General features: G+C 46.2%; 1 protein-coding gene across 1 annotated transcript in view; it reads left to right on the top strand.

Moving 5' to 3' along the window:
* Positions 1–2,360: 2,360 nt before the first annotated feature.
* Positions 2,361–23,043, top strand: part of CUEDC2 (CUE domain containing 2) — an 89,414-nt gene continuing 68,731 nt past the window's right edge. Inside the window, exon 1 of the mRNA XM_078643051.1 lies at positions 2,361–2,485. The gene's annotated coding sequence lies outside the window, so the exon portion shown is untranslated. The remainder of the gene's footprint in view (positions 2,486–23,043) is intronic.

Raw genomic sequence — 23,043 nt, 5'->3', positions numbered from 1 at the left:
TCTGGTCGAGGTGACCACAGGGACCCCACATCCTATGTCTGGATTTGGTGACTTGGGAGAACTACACTGTGTCTTGTGACCGGAGGGGCCACCCGCTGTGTCTGTGAGCCCCCTGTGTCTTGTGACTCTGAGGTGCCCTACGCATGTGACTGGTTGCAGAGACCAGTGTGTCTGTCTGGCTGCGGTGACCAGCACACTGTGTATTGCATGTTTATACTAAGCCACGGGACGGAAGCCATCACTAGATGGGCCCCACACACGCTACAATGCATGCTTAGGATCTGACTAATTTTCGGATGTGATGACCTGAGACTTCCACCTAGAGTCCCTGCCTGGAAGCGGTGGCCTGTCTTTACTCTTCATATAACTCTCGCATCCTCCGGTAACTGGCTGGGTGGGTACCAGAGGGCCTCTATCACTCACTTCGCACGGCGTCTATCTGCATCACCTTTGTTTAGAGGCGGCCCTGTACCTGCGCTCTTGAAACCTGTAGCTCCCAGCGCCCTCGTTACCTCGTAATTTTCTTCTAATGTGCACGGTACTCTGCTTTCAAAGTCAGGTAGATCTCCGTTCACCTATTGGCTGTCGGCTTCCTGTTGCTGCTCACATCTGGAACGTGCAAGGCAGCAGTGATGGATTTGGCGGGCTGCGCACACTTGTAGCTTCAGCTCATTTCTCTGCTGTATTTTTATGTCCTTTCCAGCAAACAACCTGCTTTTCAAGCCCCTCTCCTTTTCACTACCTTTCTTGCGTCCTCTTTGTTGGCTGTTTTTGCCTCTGATCCATTTTCTTCCCTTTCCTTTCTTGTCGTACTCTCTACTTTTGTTCCATTTTTTGGGTGTTGTTTTTTCCCGTTTAGTTTCCAGCTTTCTCTCTTCACTTTCTTTATTATAAGTTGATTTCTTTCTCTTCAGGTTTTCTCTCCCCCAGTTTCTTTGGGTCATTTACCTGATTCCTTTCCTTTTTTTGTGCAAACATCTGGCTTCTTTCTCTCTGCCTCCTTCCTCCTTTCCTTATTGTGTTTATTTCTTTATGCCCCGTCAACACTCTCTCTATAGCTTCTTTCTCTCATCCCACTCCGTTCCATTTTATTTGTGATGTTCTCTCTTCCATTTTCATAACTTGATTCCCTTTTCTCCCTGTTTCAAGTGCCATTTCTTTCTTTCTGTAATCTTCCTTTCCCTTCGTTTTCATTAGCTTCATTCTCGTTGCCTCATATTCCATTCTCTTTCTTTAATTTCTTTTACCTCATTCTCCCTCTTTACTTTCTTTTCACATGCCAATTCCACCTTTTCTTTTTGCCAAATTTCCCCTTCTCTCTTTACTTTCCTTCACTCTTCCTCCTTTTCCTTACCTTTTTGTTTTCTTTCTCTTATTGTGGGGCTCTGTGTGTGTGTGTGTGGGGGGGCTCTGTGTGTGGGGGGCTCTGAGTGTGTGGGGCTGTGTGTGTGTGGCTCTGTGTATGTGTGGCTCTGTGTGTGTGTGTGTGGCTCTGCGTGTGTGGGGCTCTGTGTGTGTGTGTTTGGGGCTCTGTGTGTGTGTGGGGCTCTGTGTGTGCGTGTGAGGGGCTGTGTGTGTGTGGGCCTCTGTTTGTGTGGGGCTCGTTGTGTGTGTGGGGCTCGCTGTGTGTGTGGGACTCTGTGTGTGTGGGGGGCTCTGTGTGTGTGTGGGGCTCTCTGTGTTTGTGTGTGGCATTTGCGAGAGATTAAGCTATTGGCATTGTAAATGACAATGCCATTTATTTATCTGTTTTCAAAACAAACACATGAGTAAAAATGTTGTCATTTACAATGCCAATAGCTCTAACTTTTGCAAAGGCGAGACCGTTGCATTGTAAATGCTTGTTTTCTCACTGAGAAACTCTTCTGGAACCCATCTCCTATAAATCGGGATCGCTCTTGTCGCTCACTCGCACTAATTAATGTATTGATTTACTCCTATTCCTCACCACTTTCAAATCCTACCAGCCGCCACAAGACTACAAGTCCCAGAATGCAAAGAAAAAAAATACCACCACTCACGAAGGAGCTGTAAAACAAAGCAAAAACCCTGGACTATATGAACTAGTCATATATGGACCTAGGAAACTTTTATATCTCTGCGCTTCCTAGCCTACGTATTTATTATTTTTTCTGTCAACCTACCAACTGTGAAGGACAAGCTACTTCTGTCGGACTGCGAATGAAGCATTTTTTTAATTACCGAACGAAGTCGACTAGGGTAAATTATATTTCACTACGTTAGCCGCAAAATGAATGCTATAATCAGATGGGGCGCAAGATTCGACACAGGTTGACTTTAATACTATGCTGGCGCCGCAAAGATGTGGTCATGTGAGTAGCGTTTGTTCGACGTCATCGTTTCATTTTTAAAAAATGGCGGTCGTGTGATCAGCGTCCTCCTGACGTAGTAATTGTTTACAGCTAATATGGCGGCCGTGCGATAAGAATATCGGTCAGCGGCAGGTTTGAACAGCGCCTCAGAGGTAAGTAAATTGGCTGTACTAATGTACCGGCTTTGTTTGCCGCAACATAAGCCCGTGGCTGTTAAGCCATAATATTCTCTGGTTCCTTGCGGTACGTTTCTTTGGTAGGGTTAACCAGCAGGGTCACCTCCCCTTTATATCAGGTATGCAGCCCAGAATGCATCTGTGCAGGCGGTAGATCCAAACCAGAAACTTCTTTCTGATTGTGCTTTCATTGTAAAAACATTTTGTTCATGCATAGTGGTCATTCGAATCTTTCAAATACAAAATTACGGCCCTTTGGTTGAAATGCTAATTCAGTTTGAACTTTCCATTTTAAAGCTTTAAGGGGAGCTGACATTTGATCACAGAGCTGCTCCCTGGGCGAAAACAATTTGCCGCCCACTCCTCCTATTTAATTGTCTATTTATTGAACATTTGAGTGGTGTACGAGGGAGGTGAAGAGGGCAAGATAAGGAGCGCCGTGGAAAAACAAGCATCTGCAATGCAATAGGGCTCGCATTTGCGAGACTTAAGGCTATCAGTCACTATTTTAAATGATAATGTATTTTATGCTTGTGTTTGCCTTTGGGACATTATAAGTGTTTAGCCATGCAGCACATTATCCATAACTCCTGCACACAGTGGTGTAGGAGACCCTATAATTCTGGGGGGACTGCTCACAGTGGACCCTAAATTTCGGGGGGGGGGGCACATTACTGCCAAGTATCACGCATCAGGCGTGACTAACGCATTTCAATGTGGTCCGCTTCACCACACTGAAATACATTGTCACGCATTTTAATGCCACCCACTGTCTGCTGTACCAGCGCTGAAGTAAGTGTACGTCAGGCTGATAGGGGGTGTGCCGTTGACCTGCGCCGGCTCTGCTGCTCCCTGCAGATTTTCGGCCCCGGGCGCTGCCACCAGTACAGGCTTAGTAACAGTTAATATTGTGCATGTTTGGTGCGACAATGTATCTTAAATAGCCTACGGCATTGGTATTCCCTCCCACGCTGCGCAGGAGAGGACTGAGTCACTCACTGACTACTGCAGCCAGGCCTTAGGTCATCCAGCCAACGTAGCGCTGTGCCCAATACCGAGACACCTGGGCAGGCCTGCCCTGAGTGGTTGCGTGGTGATTACTCGCTTTGGCCCCGCGGGGGTGGTGAGAGGTGTGATTTCACGTCCTGGAAGGAAGTGAGGTCGGGGATTATTCAGGAAGTGGGGGCTGGAGGAGTGCTGCGCTCCTGCGGGCAGTCACTGTGTCGGGGTACACAGGAGCCTAAAGTCGTGCCACGTCGTTGGCAGTGCTCATCTCACTATACAGTATGCATTATGTTTAGGGCTCCCGGTCTTATGGTATTTATTTTTTTGCCATTTCCGTCTGTATTTATCCATATTTATTTTTGGGGCATTTTTTCTGTATTTATCCGCATTTATTTTTGCCACAAGCAAAAGACTATGCTACAGCTAGTATTTTTCCACATTTATTTCAGTCCCAAAAAACACATGTGCAGCTGCTTGTACACGGACGCAAGAGCTGAGGGAACAACAAACTAAATGGCAATGAACTCAACAAACACCGATCACAATGCAAAAGGGCTACCACAACCCCCCCCGCCCCCCCCCCCCACATGAGGAATCATATGCAAGTCACACACCCATGCATCAAAATAGGCTTACAAACAACCACACACGAGTAGGGGCGCAAAATTCAGCTGTTTAAAACTAAATAGAAACCAACGGGCAGTCTTTAATTTGATAGTGCATGGAGGCAAAGGAAAGCACAAATGCAGTTTGCCTGAATCAGCACACTGAAGCCTAGCCTGCTGATATGCCAGTTCTCTATTCCAAGCCCAGCACTGTTGCTGTAATGCCATTCTATCAGATGGCTCAGCAAGTTTAGTGGTGGTTTCTGACATATCGTAAGCTCAAATGCCAGCAGTCACCTTAGTCTTTCATCTTTCAAAGGATGGTAAAATGAAAGCCATAATGCTGGTTTGGTTTGCATTTGTTTTTTCAGAGGGGCTGCTAATTTTTTACAACGAGTACAATGTCCAACATGTCTCTTTATCGAAAACAAAACATTAAAGGAATTGGAAAACAGGTTCTGCTCAGAAAACTTTTGGAGCTTGCACTTCCATGGAGAGAGTTCTGTCCTACAGAGCGCTTTAACTGTGTGCTGTATCTATTGTCTACAGTACAATACCAAGCGGGGGCATTGGGTCAACGCTCCGCTGATTTCTGGGTGGCTTTCAGATCTATTTCAGTTCCCTGCTTCTTATTGGATGGCAATCGTCCCTAATGTTGTACTGAATCCGTCCCTGGAGTGTATCTTCTTTAGCTAAGTTGTTGACTAAAGGAGCTGCATTCTTCCATTGTTGAAATCAGAACTTTTTTTTTGCTATTTTAGTACACATTGGAGCGCATGACTTTTCTTGCTCTCTATCCAGCCCACACATTCTCTATCTACGCGCTGCCTTCTTTTCCAAGCCATATCCACTCACCTATTGCTCTCCTATTGCTCCCACATAACATTTTGTTTGGGGGGGGGTCGCAGCTGCTACCATACCACTCGCTTCTTTCTTTTACCACTCCTGCCCATACTCCTTTTTAAAAGCGTACAGACTTTCCGCAGAGTCTCAAAAGCTGAGGTGCCGTCATCGCCTCGCTTTTTGGAAAGTGTATCTTTTAAAGATCAGTCGTACAAGACCTTTCAACATGCAAATACGACTGTTGGAAAGCACAGCTCGCAAAATCCAGTGCACACTCCCTGAGCTGCAGTTATCCTAATCCTTCGGCTCAATGAAGGTTAATTGCTGATTCAAAACCCCCTGCTATTGCCTGTCTCATAGGTGGTGGGGGGTGCCAGATCCAGAGCCCGAGGCAGCAGCAGGACAGACAGCATTCCAGGGGTCGCCGTTAATCTGACCCCTGAGGCCACAGACATACATTTATCTTGTGAAATGGTGACGGGCTGGCGCAGATCTCACTTGAGCAGCGGAGCCCTGGAGATCCCCAATTCACAGGAAAGGCTGGGGGCAGCAACAAAAGGAACAGGGGTGTGCCAACTCTGGGCTAAGCGCGGCAAACTTTACTAGTATTTTGCCGTTTCTACATATAAATACAGACAAAGGAAACATAGTTTCCCATCTGTATTTATATGTAAAAATCCGTATAAACGAAAAACCGGGAGCCCTAATTATGATATACACTGAAGGAGACAGAATACTGCAACAGGGGGAGCAGCTGATGATCCGAACTAGTTGTTGTCAGTCTGGTGGTGCAGAGGGGGACGTCACTGACTCACATCATGCGTCCGAAAAGCTTCGCAGGGAACGTTTGGGAAAGGACCGGCGCGGCTCCGCGCTCGCTGGTTTGTGAGCTGCGTCATATAATAGAAAAAACTGTTTGCAAGAGTTTCCCTCGCATGGAGGGAAAAGCCATAACTCTGCCAGCATCTAACTGGAAAAGCTGATATCTGGTACGAGAGCACTTACGGAGGTGGAGTCTTGACAGCGTGGGCGGGAAGATGTACGCGACAGCAGGAAGAGAGGCTCCGCTGAAGGGTGAACTGGCAAAGCTGCATATCTATACAGTAAGTGTATGTTTTTAAAATTACATAAATGGTTTCTGTTTGCTACAGAGTACTCGCTGTTCTTTTAGTTTATTAACTACTGCAAGTTATTGTTAACTGAACTCGCAGTAACAGGCGGCGCTCCGGGCACCTGGCAGCTCACTTAATTATACTGGTGTGACATTTATGAATAAATTTGTGCCCGTCACTCGAGTCAGACTACTTTTGCACTTAGCTGGATGTGTCTGGATCTGAAGGGGGGGGGATGACATCATTTTTAACAAACTAGGGCGACATATGAAAAAGGACGAACGCAAAACAGATGAAATACTAACATCTAGACTGGTCCTAGATTGAACTCTGGAAGAATGCGTATAGGAGAGTAGGGTCTGCTTCCTATGGTTACCCCCACTTTTTGCTGTGTTTCACTGGTTTTTCGTGTTAGTCTGGCTGTGGTCCTGCTAATCAGGACCACAGCCTAGCTATTCTCTCTCTAAATTGATTCCATGTACATTAGGTACATACCAGATTGGTTACTGAGTTACCTTGTGAGCTCCTAGTGTATGGTACCGTAGGTACCAAGGCCGTAGGTACCCCTGAGGCCTACCAGGAGCTGAAGCATGTATTATGCCACCCCTGGGAAGCCTTCCAAAATGGCACCACAGGTCTGCACTTGCAGCCTGGGTAAGGTGGTGTAAGCACCTCTTACTAAGATTTAGTATACCTATATCTACCTATACATATAGACCCATAGTAACCTATAAGTCACTCTATGGTAGGCCTTGACAATCCTGAAGGCAGAGGGCTTGGTTTTGTGTGAGAGGGTGCCCTAGCATGAGCTAAGCCCCTCTGCAGCTTTCGGAAATCCTTCCTTATAACTGTTCTATAATATAGCCATACCACATACTCATAAGTGCATTATAATCCTCGCGGTTAATGCCGACTTTGATTTGGCTTTACCAAAGCATGTCGTGTTTGGTGTCAAACACTTTGGAATGCTACCCCCCACACCAGTTCTTGTGGTGGGAGTAGCATTCCACACTTCTAGAGGGAGAAGATTTGTACACACTGGTAAACCCGGTTGAAGTTAAACAGAGCCTCACCATCAGAAAATGGATGCTGCTGCCACAGACACGAGTCTGACCTCCTGCTGCTGGACGAAACAATAGGTTTCCTGTCCAGGGAGGTGCCAGCACCTCCCCAGACAGGCTTTAGTGAATTGGGGCAGGGTGGGTTGCATTCAGTGAATGCCTTCCAGACACTGCCTGGGGCACACAAGGTGCTCCATGCATTTCCCAGTTCAAACCGGTTGCTGGGGCACTCTGCCCCAGCTCTGACACGAAACTGGACAAAGGGGAAGGGTTGTAACCACCCCTTCCCCAGGTCCTCCCATAGGTTGGACCTTGGAGTTAGTCCATCCCCTAAACTTAGTATAAGTATAGGACCCCAGTCCCTAGGACTTTAGGTTACCCTGGACGAAACTCTTCAACATATATCTTGGACCTTCGTCATTCCATATCGACTAGAAAAGACGGAAGAAATCTCCCTTGGGGTCAAGGAGTGACCTCCCTGTTGAAACAGGCACCTAAGAGCATCTTGCCGGTCTGCATTTTCGAGGCTCCCGCCGGATCCCAAAGAATCTGCGACACAGGACACCGACTTCCAGACATCTCTGAGGCCGACGCAAGATCCCAGCAAAGCTGAGACCCGCAGCCGACACAAGAGACGTGGGACCGGAACTCCTGGACATCCTGCAATTTTGCAACTGCACCTACTTCCCGAAGTTTCCCGAAGTTGTGCATTGGGCTATGTGTTGCCCTTGCCCCGAGTTCCTTTTGCACCGAAGCTGAGAGGCCAGCACTCCACGAGTGACCCATGAGTCCCCTTTCATCACCGCAGCTCGAGACTCCTTTGCGATCTCTAGTCCGTTGGCTAGTGGGTCCCCACGAAGGACAAACCTTTGTTTCTTGGGCTTTCCTGGCTGCTCCAGACGTGCCCTGACTCTCTTCCAAAGGGTGAGTCCCTCAGACCTTGCTGGTCTGCACCAAAGCCAATCTTGTCTTCTTGCATGGGTTGCTGTTGCCAAGATCTGTTGGGTCCAATCCGGATTCCGACGCTGCAGCACTCGACATCCTTCGTGGGACAGCTTGAATCCAGCTCCTGGTCGTCGTCGACGCCTCCTGGTCCTCGTGGCTGAAGAGTCAAGCTTCACCTACTTCACCTGAAAACACCCAACATTGGCTGGCATCTTCCTGTCGCCATCTTGGTCACTGGCCAGTGACCCAGACTCTGTCCACTCTGCTTTCAGGTTCTTCAGATCTCCGATCCACCCTTGGATCCACCCGGACACTTTTCCTCTGGTCGCCTGCAGCACTTCTTCGCAGCTCTCCATTGGAATCGATGACGAAACCCAACACCAAAAGACACCTATGCACCTGGCTTCCCTGGGTGAGGTAACACGAGTACTCCGGTGCTCCCGTGGGTCTTGGCTCTCGAAGTGTCAAAGTCTAAATGGGTTCCATCGTAGTTCACCCTGTAGTGTCCTTAATCTTTAAAATTGTAACTTGTAATTTCTCCATAGAAATCAATAGGTGATCCGTGGCTGTGTTTAGACACTGCACGCGTTCCCCTTGGGCCTCCTGCGTCCCTACCTTGGGTGGTTCCTGGTTGCCCCAGCGGTTCTACAGGCCCTAAGCCTAGCTTCTATCCCTCCCATGGTTCTTATACCACTATTTTAGAATATGGTTTGTGAGGCCCCTAGGGCATAACGCATACTGTGCTATTTACTGTGTGCTATTTAAAGTCCTTGTATTGTACTCTTGCCTCTAGCCTCATAAAGAGACCAGAGGGGTTGTGTTTAGAATAAATACATATATATTTGATATATACCTTGTGTGGTGTACTTCCACTTGATCTTTCAAGAGATTATAGACTGGTAAAACAAGCTGCTTTACATTCCTTCAAGACTTAGCTTGAAGGCTGCTCTCCACAGCTAACACTAGGATAGCTTTCTATAAAGGTTGTCTAAACCTACCATCAGTAAGGGTCGTTTGGACTGGTGCAAGGTACCCACTAGAATAGTGGACATCAGATGCCAGGCCAACTTCCCACAATACGTCAGTAAAAAAAAGCATTAGGCTCATGCTCAATTGCATTGGCGAATATATACATAATAGACCTACTCATCCTTTCCTTTTTAACCAAGAGTTCTGTTTTTTAAATGTTTAAATTTGCTCACGTCCATATGGCTCCCAGACCTCGTTCTTACTGAGCAGAAGCCCCCGATTTGATAAAAGTACCTATTCGCTTTTCCAGGGCAGTTAAATAATTAGCAGCCTGATGGCATTTATTATATTAAAACATATTCCGACCTATTAGATAATAGTTTTTGCAACTCAGGAAGCGTTTAAAACGTATAGGAAAACATGCATTACATCGACAGATCAGCAGACGGCAATCTACAAAGTCTCGGAGCATCAACATCAAAGAAACCTGGTAGTAAGACAACACTCATTTTCCCAAGAGTTTTACCCACACAGCAAAGGCCGATGGATTCCAGGCGTGAGGCGTCCGTGTTTTTTTTGCTTGAAACACTGCTGTCGAGTATCATGTATATTTGGTTACTCTCATCTGCGGCTCAAGTATGTTACAGTTACTGTGTCTGGCACCGCTCGGTCAGGTGGCATACGTTGGGGCATCTCTGACATCAGTTCCCTGTTGGGACAGGTCACGCACGTGAAGTCAGAGAGAGGCCCAGACCCTATGCTCTCCTGCTTTTGCCAGGAAAGAGGAACCCACCACAAAGGCTGGTAATCTGTGTTTGGAAAAGGCTGGAAGTACAAGCCTCAAAACAACACAAAACCACAAAAACACAGCTCCTGGGCTTGTGTGCAGAGCCTTGATTTAAAATATTGCAAAAGTGCTTTCTTATATTTGTAATATTTGTATGATTCTAAGTATATGATTTAGCCATGATTATGATAAATGGCAGTCATTTAACAATTATTTCTTACGCTGTGCACCAGTTAATTTAGAGTGTCTCCTTCCTTAAATGAGTGTAATGTCTCCTATGTATGTTTACCTCATCTTCATAGCTTGATTTTGCTCGAGAGAAAGTGTCACTCATAGTCGTTAGAATGTCACTCATAATTACTCTGAAATGATGACCATGTCACACATGGCAATCTGAAACCTTGGCAGCTATGGTGACAGGGCCAACCTTGTGGACTTTCCAGTGACCCTATACAAATCGCCCAATGCGTGAGACCCTACGCCCGTAAAACGAAAACAACCGCATAGTATTGAAGTGAAATATTAAGAAAGGCAGGCATGTAGTTCCAGTTTGAAAGTATGCTTTGTTGTTGTTTACGTTCACATAGTAATTAGACCAAATGTGGAAAAAACATGTATATGAATCTTGCATCTTCATGAACCAAGCAAGCAAAGGTCGCTGACTTCGGGTGGGGGCGTCATGTTTGCAAGTGCCTTATGGTTTGGAAAGTACCTGCTGCTGCATTCCTGGTCTCCAGCAATTTTCGAGCAACAAGAAAAATGTCAAGATAACTTCAGTGATTAATGTTCTTCATAGAGAGAGATCGGAGGTTTTTCTAGTGTAAGTTTTGACTCATAGTAAGCTAGCCACAATGGGTTAATATACCTGCTGCAAAGAACTTGTACTATGTAGATCACAAAGTGCATATAATGTAAATAGGTCAGTGGGCTACTGCTTTTGTCTGAGAGATTCTTTTGTTACTTGCAGTTTAGAAGTTAAAATCCTAACATACAACAGTGACCTAATAACCTTCATCAAAGAGCTGCATGAAATCCTAATGTTAGAAAATGGGGTCATTTGGATATAAATCAATTCTGATTATTAAAGAGAACCCCCAACTATGGTGTTATGTTTTAAATTCTGAGTTTGTGCTTCTTGAGACCGAGCACTTTTAACCCCTTCCATGCTGCCGTCGGCCATTGGCCGATGGCAGCACTACCTCGCTGGTGCTGCCGTCGGCCAATGGCCGACACTGCCGCCCCTGTTTTTTAAAACGGCCGCACTGCGGCGAAATCGCGGAAGCAGCCAACGGGTTAAACTATACTGTCATGTGGTATAGATGACATGCGACTCCTACACCTTGTAGTCCTCGGTGTTATGTAATATTTTCTTATACACTGATTTACACACCTATGACTGATTGATTGTGTAGTGTGTGTAATGTAAAGTGCTCTGACACTGTACACTGGTATGAGTGGCGCTATATAACTAATTAAATGCATCTGAGAAAGTGGTAATGGAGACTTGAGGGGCACTGTTAAAGGGTGGTAGTGAGGGAATTAATGGCGGAGCTAAGTTGTTGAATACCAAGGCTGCCTACTCGATTTCAGCTCCTGGCTCTTTCATCCACTTTCATTTTCTCCATTCACTCTTGTAGGTTCTTTCTCATCTTTGTTTTCTCCCTTTTCGCTGTTTCCCATATTTACCTTCCACCTCCTGCCCACACCCATTGATGCCTTTCTCTCTCTTGTTCTGTTTTCCAGTCTGATGGTTTAAAAATTGTACCGGTCTCTAAAAAAATAATTCAGTTGGGCCCCACCTGAAGCCACCAGCTTAAATTAAGCATCCTTAGCTTGCAGCCCACAAAGGAAATGCAAGAGTGGCTAGTCTGAATCTTTCTGTATATTGTCTCCTGCCTAAAGAGCAGATACACCATTCCTCTCCTATCTGCAAGACACAAGAACCCCAGCCTTCTCCCTTCCCCATGGCGTAGCACAGAAACATTACATAAGACCAAAAATAAGGCCACCATGTCAACCTCCACTCCGAGTCTCCTTTCTACCCAAAACAGTCTCCCAAGTTAACTGTTCTTACTCCGCACAACTGACTCTGGCGTTGGTCTGAGACCATTTTAATATATCTTCTACTATCCTTGTTATTTCTGCTGGGGTACTTGCATTACTATTTCCATCAGAGTGAACGTTGCTTCAGAGCATAACCAGCTACCAGTCTCTTGTCTGTAATTGTCGGAGGGTTCCACTTCTAAAGAATGCTTCCCAACTGCACTGTGTACAGCTTCTGTTGTTTCTCATTCATGCCTCCCCCCACGTACCCTCCCCCAGTATGCAATAATATAGAGCCTTCACAGGCAGGACTTGTTGCTTGAACGCTGTGCCATCATTTTCACATTGCGGTATTTAAGTGCACATGTAGTTGAAAGGCAACAGAGTGCTGTACATGGTCAAAGGCAGAGATCCAACCAGTACGTGAATCTGGGTGGGAGATGCAGGGTTCTGCAATGGGAGGTGGCATCTTTACTGTGTTGTGAGTTAGTGTTCTTTAAAGACCTGCATCTTCAGCTCGTTCCTAACTAGGAGAATCCTTTGGGTGGTCCTGATGGATACAGGGATGTAGTGGCAGATCCTGAGTGTGTGGATGGGGAAGGCATGTTTCCTCATTGTTTTATTGGTTCTTGCATATCTTTGTCCCCCCTGAATGAAGGTGTCTGAATATGTCCCTGACTGGCCCGTTGATAATTTTGCATTGTTCTTTAGATGTGACCTGCATGACTGAGCCAATACTGCAGATGAGGCATCACCAGTGTTGTGTACAGACCTTTCAACTGCCTGCTGGGTTTGCACCCCGATATGCAATACAGAAGTATTCTTACTGGCCCCACATTCATGCCTGGAGCTGTTACGCTCCTAGCTGCCAATTGGCCACATGTCCAATGTCGGCCCTTCAGGCCATTCTCGATTTTTGGCCCACTGTACTTTGCATGCCTGGATTTTGAAGTCCATGCCTATAGTAGACAACTTAAAACTACAAGTACCAAAATGCAAAGGGCTGCTGGCTCAAGAGCCACCACTGGCTGTTGACCTCATCTATGATTCTTGTCCACTTGGAGCTTTGAAATTCAAAGTCACTCAGCCGAAAATCAAATTTTTACAGTCTTCAAAAGCATAATTTTTCCTTTAAAGCCCACAAGTGTCCCTAATTCAAGAAGACCTACAGCTATCGCAGACCAGCACAAAGAGACAGCACAGAGGGCATGTGCTGCTAAAGCACGTGCACACGTTTTATCAAGAAGATGCCCTAGCTGGCCTGGGATTTCTAAAGGTGGACCGGGTGCCAACTGGTGCAGTGGGGTCATAAAAGCTAGACATATTTCAAATGTTGGTGCAATACTGTTAGTAAATCTCTTGCACTTTTTGTGAATCACATACACAGGCACAACAGGCCTAACTGGGAAAATAAAGTTTTAAATTGGAAACATTGTCAGGCCATTAATGGTACAGGCTTGATAATGGCGCCACTTGGTTTACACTTGGCGTGCCAAAAAAAGGGCCCTCATATTTCTATACCGGGTCAGAGTAGTGCTACCTGAATAAGCGTGGCTTACCTTTGATTATATTATGAAGTCCTCTGGTAACATAAGTGACACAGCGGTCAAGTCATGGGCTTTCCCTGACATTGCTCTCAGGTTTATTAGTTCACTTGGTTAAGCTGATGTAATGCAAGACTACATATCCCAGAATGCTTATTGTGCTTAAGGAAAGTTGGGGACTGCAAAATAGCATTTTTTTCCTGATACAGTGTCATCTCTTACTTTTGCTAGGCTTCATTTGTGAAGTGGAAGGCACAGGGAAAGTGCCCTATGCAGTCTGTGAGTCCTAATTTCAAGCTCCAGCTCCCATCTGTGCCAAATATGATCTGCGACTTCCACGCTTAACCCCACAGTCAGGCTCCGATAGCACTTCAGTTCGTAAGGCCTCAACATTCAAAACGCAATAAGCCGAAATCCGTGGTCAAAGTGGGGGGAGGGAAAGTAGGAGAACTGTGGGCAAAGAATCTGAGGGCGAGAATAACCTAAAAGTTGGGTCTGTGGACGGAGTCGGAGCTATGGCCAGAAAGAGCAAAACGTCCCTACTTTTAATATTTGTTTGGCATTTCACTGACCAGTTACAGCATATTACGTTATTATTAAATCAATATATACGCATGTTTATTTAATGTTTAATATGAGTTATTGACATTGAAGTACATTCACAAAGTGGGATATGTTTCCAATCACAGAATATGCCAAATACGCTTAAAAGTGGAATCACAAGCCATTTGTCTCCGAGCCATGCAGTTTCTGTCATCCCCACTTCTCCTCCCTTTTTCCACAAGAGCAGTTCAAACATGAATTGCAAAATATCCTAGTTTGCAAATGTTTTCCACTTTATTATGGCTGTACTATATTTGCTTCTGTGATATGACTGCGCACTACGAATATATAGAGAACTTAAGTATTCGTTTGTTCGTGCTCCTCAGGTGTACTCCCTGCACTGGAGTAGATACTTGAATAGATAAAGGTTGCACCTACACAGACTGTGTGGGTGTCTCCTGGGGCACAGAAGTGTGCGAGGATTCTGCTAACACGAATTTCCACGTATTCCTTTTCAATTCCATAATTGAACATATATTCTGATGATCAAAAGCAATTTAAATGAACATCATTCCATGGTTTATATGATTTGGTTTCATTACATTATATTCCAATGCATTTCGGCAATAAATGCCTTCATCAGGGAAATCTACAAGAGAAAAATAAATAAAACATTCTAATGTTCCACCTCTAGCATTCCTTGTACATATTGTATACTCTCACATTCGCTGATTATCTTTTTTACAGTAAATGATGCATAAACGTCCGTACTATCGAATTACGTACCACAGTATTCTAAAATATAAACTAAACATGATGAATACATCAGTTAAAATAACAGGGAATTTGTTGAAATGTGTTCAACCCTTAAACGAAGGATTTTCAAACTAAATCAAAATGAGACTTTAACGTTGTAGCGGGTATAGTTGGCTGTTTCAGAATTTTAAACCATTCTATTGATTGAGCAATCATCGCCAATAGCGTGGTAGACGAGGTAGCGTGTAGTTCCAAACAACTCGTGTATAGTAACAATGTATCGCTTTACAAAATGAGAACAAAATATTAAATTACGCGTCGCGCTTAACTTGTAGAATGGTCTTAACCGTGATTCCTTCGCGCTGACTATCAGGGCTGTTCGGTGTGTGCTAACGCTTACCGCTTTCAAATACCATATTTGCTACATAATACATCTGCTGCATAATCTAAGGATTTCAACAAAAAAATTGTTTGTAGCTCAAACGGATCAAATCACTGAAGGAGGCGGAGGAGACAACGCTGATCTGTGATTTTATGGTGAACTTGTTGTCAAAATGGATTCATAGATTTCTGATGTTACATAATGGTCAATAACCTTTTAATCTGCTTTTAGCTGTAATGTTGAAAAATCTGCATCAAATATGCCAGGAAGTTTGCATATTACACCTACTGCACGTATTTCAGGTTTGGTGTAGATCGAAAGGGAGGCGAGTTTAGGGAGCAAATGTAAAGAAAGGAGTGGGTCTAAAACTTTTGAGTGGGCCCTTTGTCTTAGCCCTATCACACAAGGCCTTTGGCAGGTTGTGAGACCATGCAGTTTGTCGCTTGTGGCAGTTTAGGCACAGTGGCCAGACTCTCCAGCCAACACCTGCCTTGCAGGGCTGTGAGTAGCGGTGTTGGCTGCTCATGGTGGGTTGATCATAGACCCTGCAGTCAATCCCTCTGCCTTTTCAGTGGAAAGTATAAAGCCATAAATTCACCATGGTAACCACCACTGTCTAAAATATATAACGTTTGTGTGTTAATGTACAGTGTAATACAGGGGTTATAATGCCCCCAGTCGTAATATATAGCATGTCGTGCTCTGTGCAACAAAAAGCAGGATGTAAGAGCTTACGTCTGTGAAGGGAAGAAAATCTCATTTGATAGATTGTGATTATTATGAGTTTTGCTGTGTAAACCCATTGTGAAATGTAATCTGTAGTAGGCACCTGGACACCTAGCTTGCCTTTAGCCTGTGGCCTCCAGTTCTTGCTTGTTCTAGACCGATCCAGTGACACCGCAGCTGCCCGGGTTTTCGAGTTAGGGTTTTCCCGACTGGAGATTTTCCACTCACTATTCTTCCCACCAGCAGAAGCCCCCAAGACCTTTAATTCAGGCCGCAGCTCCACCAGGCAGCAGACACGCCTGTCTGTGCCCGTCCCCGCCTGGACCGCATCCAGCGCCACAACCCCTTGCCCTCCTGCCCCCAAAGATAAACCATCGCCGAGCTCTACACCCTCGACCCCAGATGCTGCAACAAACACTAGCACCACGACGACCCACCTTCCATGGTAGGACCTTACACCTGCACCCACTGCCACTTCACCTGTCACTGTAAGCATCCAAGAGAACACGCTCAGATGGATCACCTCTTTTCCTCCTTTCCCACTGGAAGAACCCAGAGCATCCAACTCTCACCTTAAACCTCTGGACCCAAGGAGATCACCTGCAGTGTCTCCTAGGCCTCATCCCTCCGTCCCACGCTCTTCAACGCATATATGACTCTGCTAGCTAACATCTTCAGATCCCATGGTCTCAACATAATTTCCTAGGTAGACCATTCTCAACTCTTCCTCACTCACAGAAGACCCCACCACCACCAGGCCCAACTTCCACAGATGCATGACACATGCCGCTTACTGAATGAAGAACAACTACCTGCAGCTGAACGCAGACCCAACGGACGTACTGATCTTTGGCAACAGCAGAAACACATAGAACGACTCCTGGTGACTATCAGACCTAGCACCCACACCCACTCCCTCCGACCTCGTCAGAAATCTATGAATCCTTTTTGACAACAAGTTCACCATAAAATCACAGATCAGCGTTGTCTCCTCCGCCTCCTTCAGGTGGCTACTCCTAGACACGAGACGCACCATGACACAGGCCCTCCTCATCAACCGACTGGACTATGGCAATACCCTCAACGTAGGAATCGCTGCACACCTCCTACAGAGACTTCAAGCCATACAGAGCGCCCTGCCGCCAGTCTCCTCATTGGCCTTCCCTGACTAACCCACATCACACCCCACTTCAGGCAGCTCTACTGGCTCCCTTTACAGAAGAGATGACAATACAAGCTCCTGACCCACGCACACAAGGCTCTACACAACCAAGGACCCGCATACATTAACCACCCCCTGAACTTCCACCAACCATTGAGAAGACTATGCTCCGCCTCTCTTTCACTTGCCCGTACTCTCTGCATGTACCGAAGCAGAAGTGGAGGACGTTCCTTCTCTCACATCGCAGCAAAGCCCTGGAACAGCTTCCCCACTCACCTGCGGACCATCACCTCACTTCCGGAATTCTGAATAGGCCTCAAGACCTGACTGTTCGAATTATCCTTCGGGACCTGCAAGCGCCTGGTTACGCTCTTTGTTGAGTAGCCGCGCTTTACAAATCCTGATTGATCTGTAGGACGGTAAACCACATTTCTTTTGTCAATTTCGCTGTACTGTGTAATAAAGGGAAGACATTTTCTTTGTCGTAATAAATATGGGTTTATTAGTTTGGTTGCTCACAATATCACGCATTATCATGCCACCTCTATTTTCACTCCCATGGAGTGTGTGTGTAAAATATATATTCACTGGAGGAAAAAAAAAAGGTTAAAGAGACGTTACAAAACCACTGAAATTTACTAGGTAGAATTATCTCCAGAAACTATAACTCGGACCCCCGCCATGCACTGTGTTGTCATCAGTGATCTAGTTACAGATATTGCAGTGAAGTTATTAATGATGTCATGGAACATGTCATGAGATACGTAATATGTGAGGTAATTGGCAGTGCAGGGCAATGGGGCAAGTTATAGTTACTTGAGAATTATTAACTAAGGTGCCCAGTTTTCTGCTTTTACTGATAAATGCAGATGGAAAACAATGTATTTCCTGTCTGTATTTATTTTTAAGGGAAGGAGGAAGGACAGGGCATGTTCAAGATGGCGGCCACGACAGACGCATAGAAAAGAGCTTTGTGTCTGACCGGTGATGAATCCTGCATTCACCCTCTAAATACCGCCGTGCACTTGATTGTGCTGCTACCCAGGTGTCTCGCTCTGTTCAGTGGCAACACCCGATGCATCTCTCCATCGGAGTGGGACACTATCCCGGTGCACTACAGACCGAGTGCTGAGGCCAACTGGGGCTAATAATGTTGGAGACCTCGGGCGCTAGGACTTGTTTGCCTGCTGGATTCCGTGGATTCAGCTGACTGCGGTCTACAGGGGACGCTTGTGGGACGGAGGTGCCCGTGCCTTCTGTTGCGGCCCGCTCCTGTGCCCCTAGGACATGGCAACAGCTCCTGGGTGTGGCCTGCCCCACACCGGGGGTGTCTCGCTGCCTGTGACTCCGGCGGCTGGACAGATTCTGGGGCCATCGGCACGAGTCACGCAACCTAGCAGCACAGTGAGTTTGTCGTGTATTTCTATAGGTTCTGAATCGATCCCCCTATTCCTGACCCTATTCTGGTTAAACTAACTATCAAAGTTAACTAACAGTCAGCCCATGAGGCAAGAACAGCCCCCATGATGCAGATACCGTTATCTGACGCAGTCACACTACGGCACAGGAACGTGTTATCTGATTAGGTCATAACGCTTGAGATCTAATTAGACAAGCGACATTCCTCCAGCCCCTGATAAGGCATACGACGTTCTCATAACAAATCAAACCTATGACAACCTGGATAATCCGTGCGGCCATTGTTTTGATTTCACAGAGAACTTTTGCAAAAGAATGTGCTAACGAGCAAGTCGTATGACATCTTTATTGACGTACCTATGTCCATCCTTACGTCAATCTCGGCACCTTTAAGGTATAAATATTGCCGACCTTGCCCTATGCAAACACACGCGTGGTGACGAGACGGAGCAGCCATACTTGCCGAAGCCGAGAGCAGAAGCAGACCCCGCTGGCAGCAGCCCCGCCTTCCTGACGCGCTGAGAGACGCGCTGCTATCTCAAGCCGAGAGACCCAGCACCGGCGCTTCCGGGTAGCCCTCGCAGGCAGCCTGGAATATCGAGAGCAGAGAAAGAGATACCATTCCTCATTCATCCTAAATTCCAGGTACAGAACTGAATAACCCCTCACAGAGAATTCTTTAGTTATTCACTTGGCAAAAACAAACTTAACTTAAACTGTAACTTTCTATTCCCGCCCACGCATTAGACTTGGGTCAGGTACACGGGGTAGGCGTATTTAGAAACACCAGTTGAGTACGTTTAGTCAAATGTATATGTGTATGTAAATATATCTTAATCATTTTAAAACATCATATGGCTCAGAAACCATATCAATGTTTTTACAGTATTATTTTATACTATTGCTTTTAATGTATGCACTTTACTTAACTATAAGTATTGCAATAATATCGATCCATTTCTCATGTATGAGAAAAGAGACTGATCAATAAATAACACCTTTTATTGAACACGCCCGTCTCTTCCTTTTCTCTACATTCTGATGAGACTAAGAATGCACGTACTGACTGAGTAAAATAATTGCCTTGTGCTCACACGACTCTGGAGATTGACTCTTGATTAGGGGAGAGCAAAGTTGTCATGTTCTATGGTTGTCAGAAACTAAATCCCTTCTTGTCTAATCAGGGGAGGTAATTCTTTCCTGAACATTCGAGAAAGTTTCTAGCGAACTCTGAGCTTAGCTGGCAAACCCAAAAATTAAGTCTAGTATCGACAGTAGTAGACCTAGTTAACGTCTGGCCTAGGCCTTTACTGCTGTAGGTACTATTCCAATGCGCAGAGCCTATTGGGAAAATAGGAGCTACACTACAAGTTCAGCGGAGCAGCTCAGGGATGCGGACCCCGGCAATAAAGGTTGCGGCTCCTCTGCAGATATCAGTCAGCCCCCCCCCCCCCCCCCCCTTCGGGGTCAGTCCTGGGCATCTTGGTAATCTACGCAGCTGGATTGCATGGATTCCTCCTTCCTCTGGGCGAAGTGTCCTTGTCTGTGTGGGACATCAGCTGCAGCATTCACTGCGGACCCGGTTGGGTGGGCTCCGCTACTGCAGTGACTTCCATATTGCAGCCTGAATCAGGATCCCTGGCAGCATCAGCCCTCCACTTGTGGGCCCATAGCGGCTGATCAGCTGGCCCCTGGGTATGGGAATTTTGCCTGGCTAATTATGACGCTGTATTGGAGAGTTCTGGACATGAGTGGCCCCAACTAACCAGATTATTCCTCTGATACTAAGACTCTATATCCCCCAGTTGCATGTTTGCCCTTTCACCTGGAGCCTTGTGGTGCACTCTTGGTGTATCGTACGCCCGTGGGGCTCTGTTTGGTGCACAACGATAGGAGGCCTGCATCATACCCAAATACCACATAAACAAATACCGCCTTCACCAATGATGCACAACACTTGGCGCTGGCTTGTCTTGCCCATCGGACTCTGGTGGAGCAGATCTCTGTTGGTGTGACTACACAGACGTCAGCCACTGGTCCTAGGTTACATCCCCCATACTGTTACCCTGGGAACTGATGAGCGCCTACCACCCACACTGTAGCTGGGGGACTGTTTTGGGCAATACGCCAACGGCGGCAACCAGGGTCTTTCTTGCAGAACTCCTATCCCTGATCATTGTGTTTACTAGGTGCAGCTGTTTCCTACGCCACTGCTGTACAGCCCTGACTCAACTTGGCATTTTGTCACTACGAGCGCGACCTGTTCTACTGATTTGTGGCGATACCTGGCCACGCACAATAGTGCGACCGAAGACCGATAAGACCCCCGGCGGTTGGTGCCCAGGGGGAGTGAGGAGACCACGAATACTACTGATGCTGTGGGTTTGTCCCCGGTAGGCATGTTTACCGATCATTCCGCTGCTTCAACAAACTTTTGACAGCTGTGTTGGCTATTAAATCGACCCTTGAACCTAATCTAGACACCTTATGCATTGATATGGGCCTCCTGAGGGACGCTCACAAGAAATTGAAAGACCAAGTTGAGAATATGGAATCAACAGTAGCTGCCTTGAGACCCAATGTGGCGGACTCCGACAAGCGCCTCCGGGCCATGCAGGAGGAAATAGATTATCTACAGATGGAACAACGTCCGGATCATGGGCCTCTCAGAACAGGCAGAGGACCCAATAATGTAACTGTACCTCGAAGACTGGTTCATAAACCAGATTGTGCAAGGTAAACATTCCTTCCTTTTTCTCTGTTGCCTAAGAGAATTCCCCCCCCACGGGTCCCCTCCGCGGCCAGTGGTTGCCTACCTTTTCAATTATATGGACAAAGACCATATTCTACAGGTTACACAGGCCAGGGGCTCCTGGTCTGTTGAGAATGCCCAAGTGTATATTTACCTGATTATATTTTAGAAGTTCAACATCGCAGGTCATCCTATGATGATAAAGAAATGATTCTGCGACCATGGCATCAAATATGCTTTGGAGTTCCCTACCACACTCCGGATAGTACACGAGGGTACTACTTCCTTTTGTATGACACTAGTGGATGCCTGGTCCTGGCTGGAACTCTGAGGCATCACGCCCCCCCTCGCGTGTTAAGAAAGATCCCCCCTTCTGTATGGGAAACACAAAGGCAACGTAAACCATGTAACATACATCGCCCACGCGGTCCAACTAAACAAGCGGTCAAAAGGAGGGCTCAGGCGGGGTCAAATGTGAGGCGGCATGTGGCAGCCTCCTCCCCCACAGGATCAGATGCAGAGAACCAACTCGATGACTCCCCGGAAGTGACTGCCTCACAAGTTTCTGCTCTACTGAGTGGCGACCCACTCGGTACCCCTCATACGGCCAAGGACTTGATATAGGATGCAATTCACAGGTTTGGAAGAAATGTGGATATGAATGTGGATATGAATGTATCACACCTGTAGTGGCTGCGGTTTGAGAGAATAATATCACTGATTCGATGGCTGAGGGTTGCAGACCTATCCACACAGGGTCACCGCTGTCGACGTGTGACCACCCCTCACTTGCTACTGGTATAGACTGTTAACTTGTATTGTTTGTATTGCATTACAGTTCTAATGGCTGGTCACCCTTAGGTGAACTGGCCTAGAAATGGGAGTTTCTTATATTCTCTCATCATTATTTCCAGTATGACTCTTCCTTTTTATACACACACACTCTTGTAGCAGCAGAGAACTCACTTCAGCAAATTACCTGGAATGTACCAGGCCTAGCAGCTTACACTAAGCGATACTGTGTCTATCTATAACTCTGCAGTCGCAAGATTCAGATAGTGCTCCTTCAAGAGACGCATTAGAGCGTTTGAGAGGCACCATATTAGGGACCACATTTTCCAGATATGCCAGGGGAGTTTTAATTTGGGTGGCACCAGGAGTGCCCTTAGAGGTGTTGCACACTAGAATTGACTCGAACATACAGTACATCGTGTTGAAGGGTTTACTAGATGGTCTTCCTCTCTCCCTCATATCACCCAACACTGATCAGGCTCCCTTCCTACAATCCTTGACTCAAGCGCTGTTGCATAATACATTGGCACCTAACTATTGGGGAGGGGCCTTTAATTGCACCCCGGATCTAACCTATTACTGCTTTCACCCTGGTTAAATCGGGCACAGTCAATCTCTCAAGCTCTCTGACCTGCGCGCTGGCATTATGGTGGAACAAGAGGTACTGCATGTTGCATGGACAAGCCGACCAGTTACTTCTCACCCCCCAAACTGGCAGAGATATCCGGAGGTGGTGAAATCTAGATATTAAATAACCTCTTTCTGAAACTGGTCACATGAATAACGCAGTGCAGCCTGCGATCTAAGTATAATGCATGCAGCGAAATTCCTTCTGCGAACACGTAGTATTCATTATAGTTGTATTACTTAAGCTGACAAATATACTTATTGCTTATTAATGGGGAGAGGATGTAGCCTAACAGTTAGGGAAATGGACTTCAAATCTGGGGAACCAGGTTTGAGTCTCGGCCACAACGCTCCACATCCTGTGATTCTGGGCAAATTAATGTGTCCTCATGTAACGCAACTGGTGCTTATGTAAAGCGCTCGGGTTAAGTTTGCGCTATATATAACTTCGAGAAAAGAAA

Source organism: Lissotriton helveticus, chromosome 5_1 (genome assembly GCF_964261635.1).
Source record: "Lissotriton helveticus chromosome 5_1, aLisHel1.1, whole genome shotgun sequence".
Lineage (NCBI taxonomy): Eukaryota > Metazoa > Chordata > Amphibia > Caudata > Salamandridae > Lissotriton > Lissotriton helveticus.
This window is presented reverse-complemented; position numbering and strand designations above follow the sequence as displayed.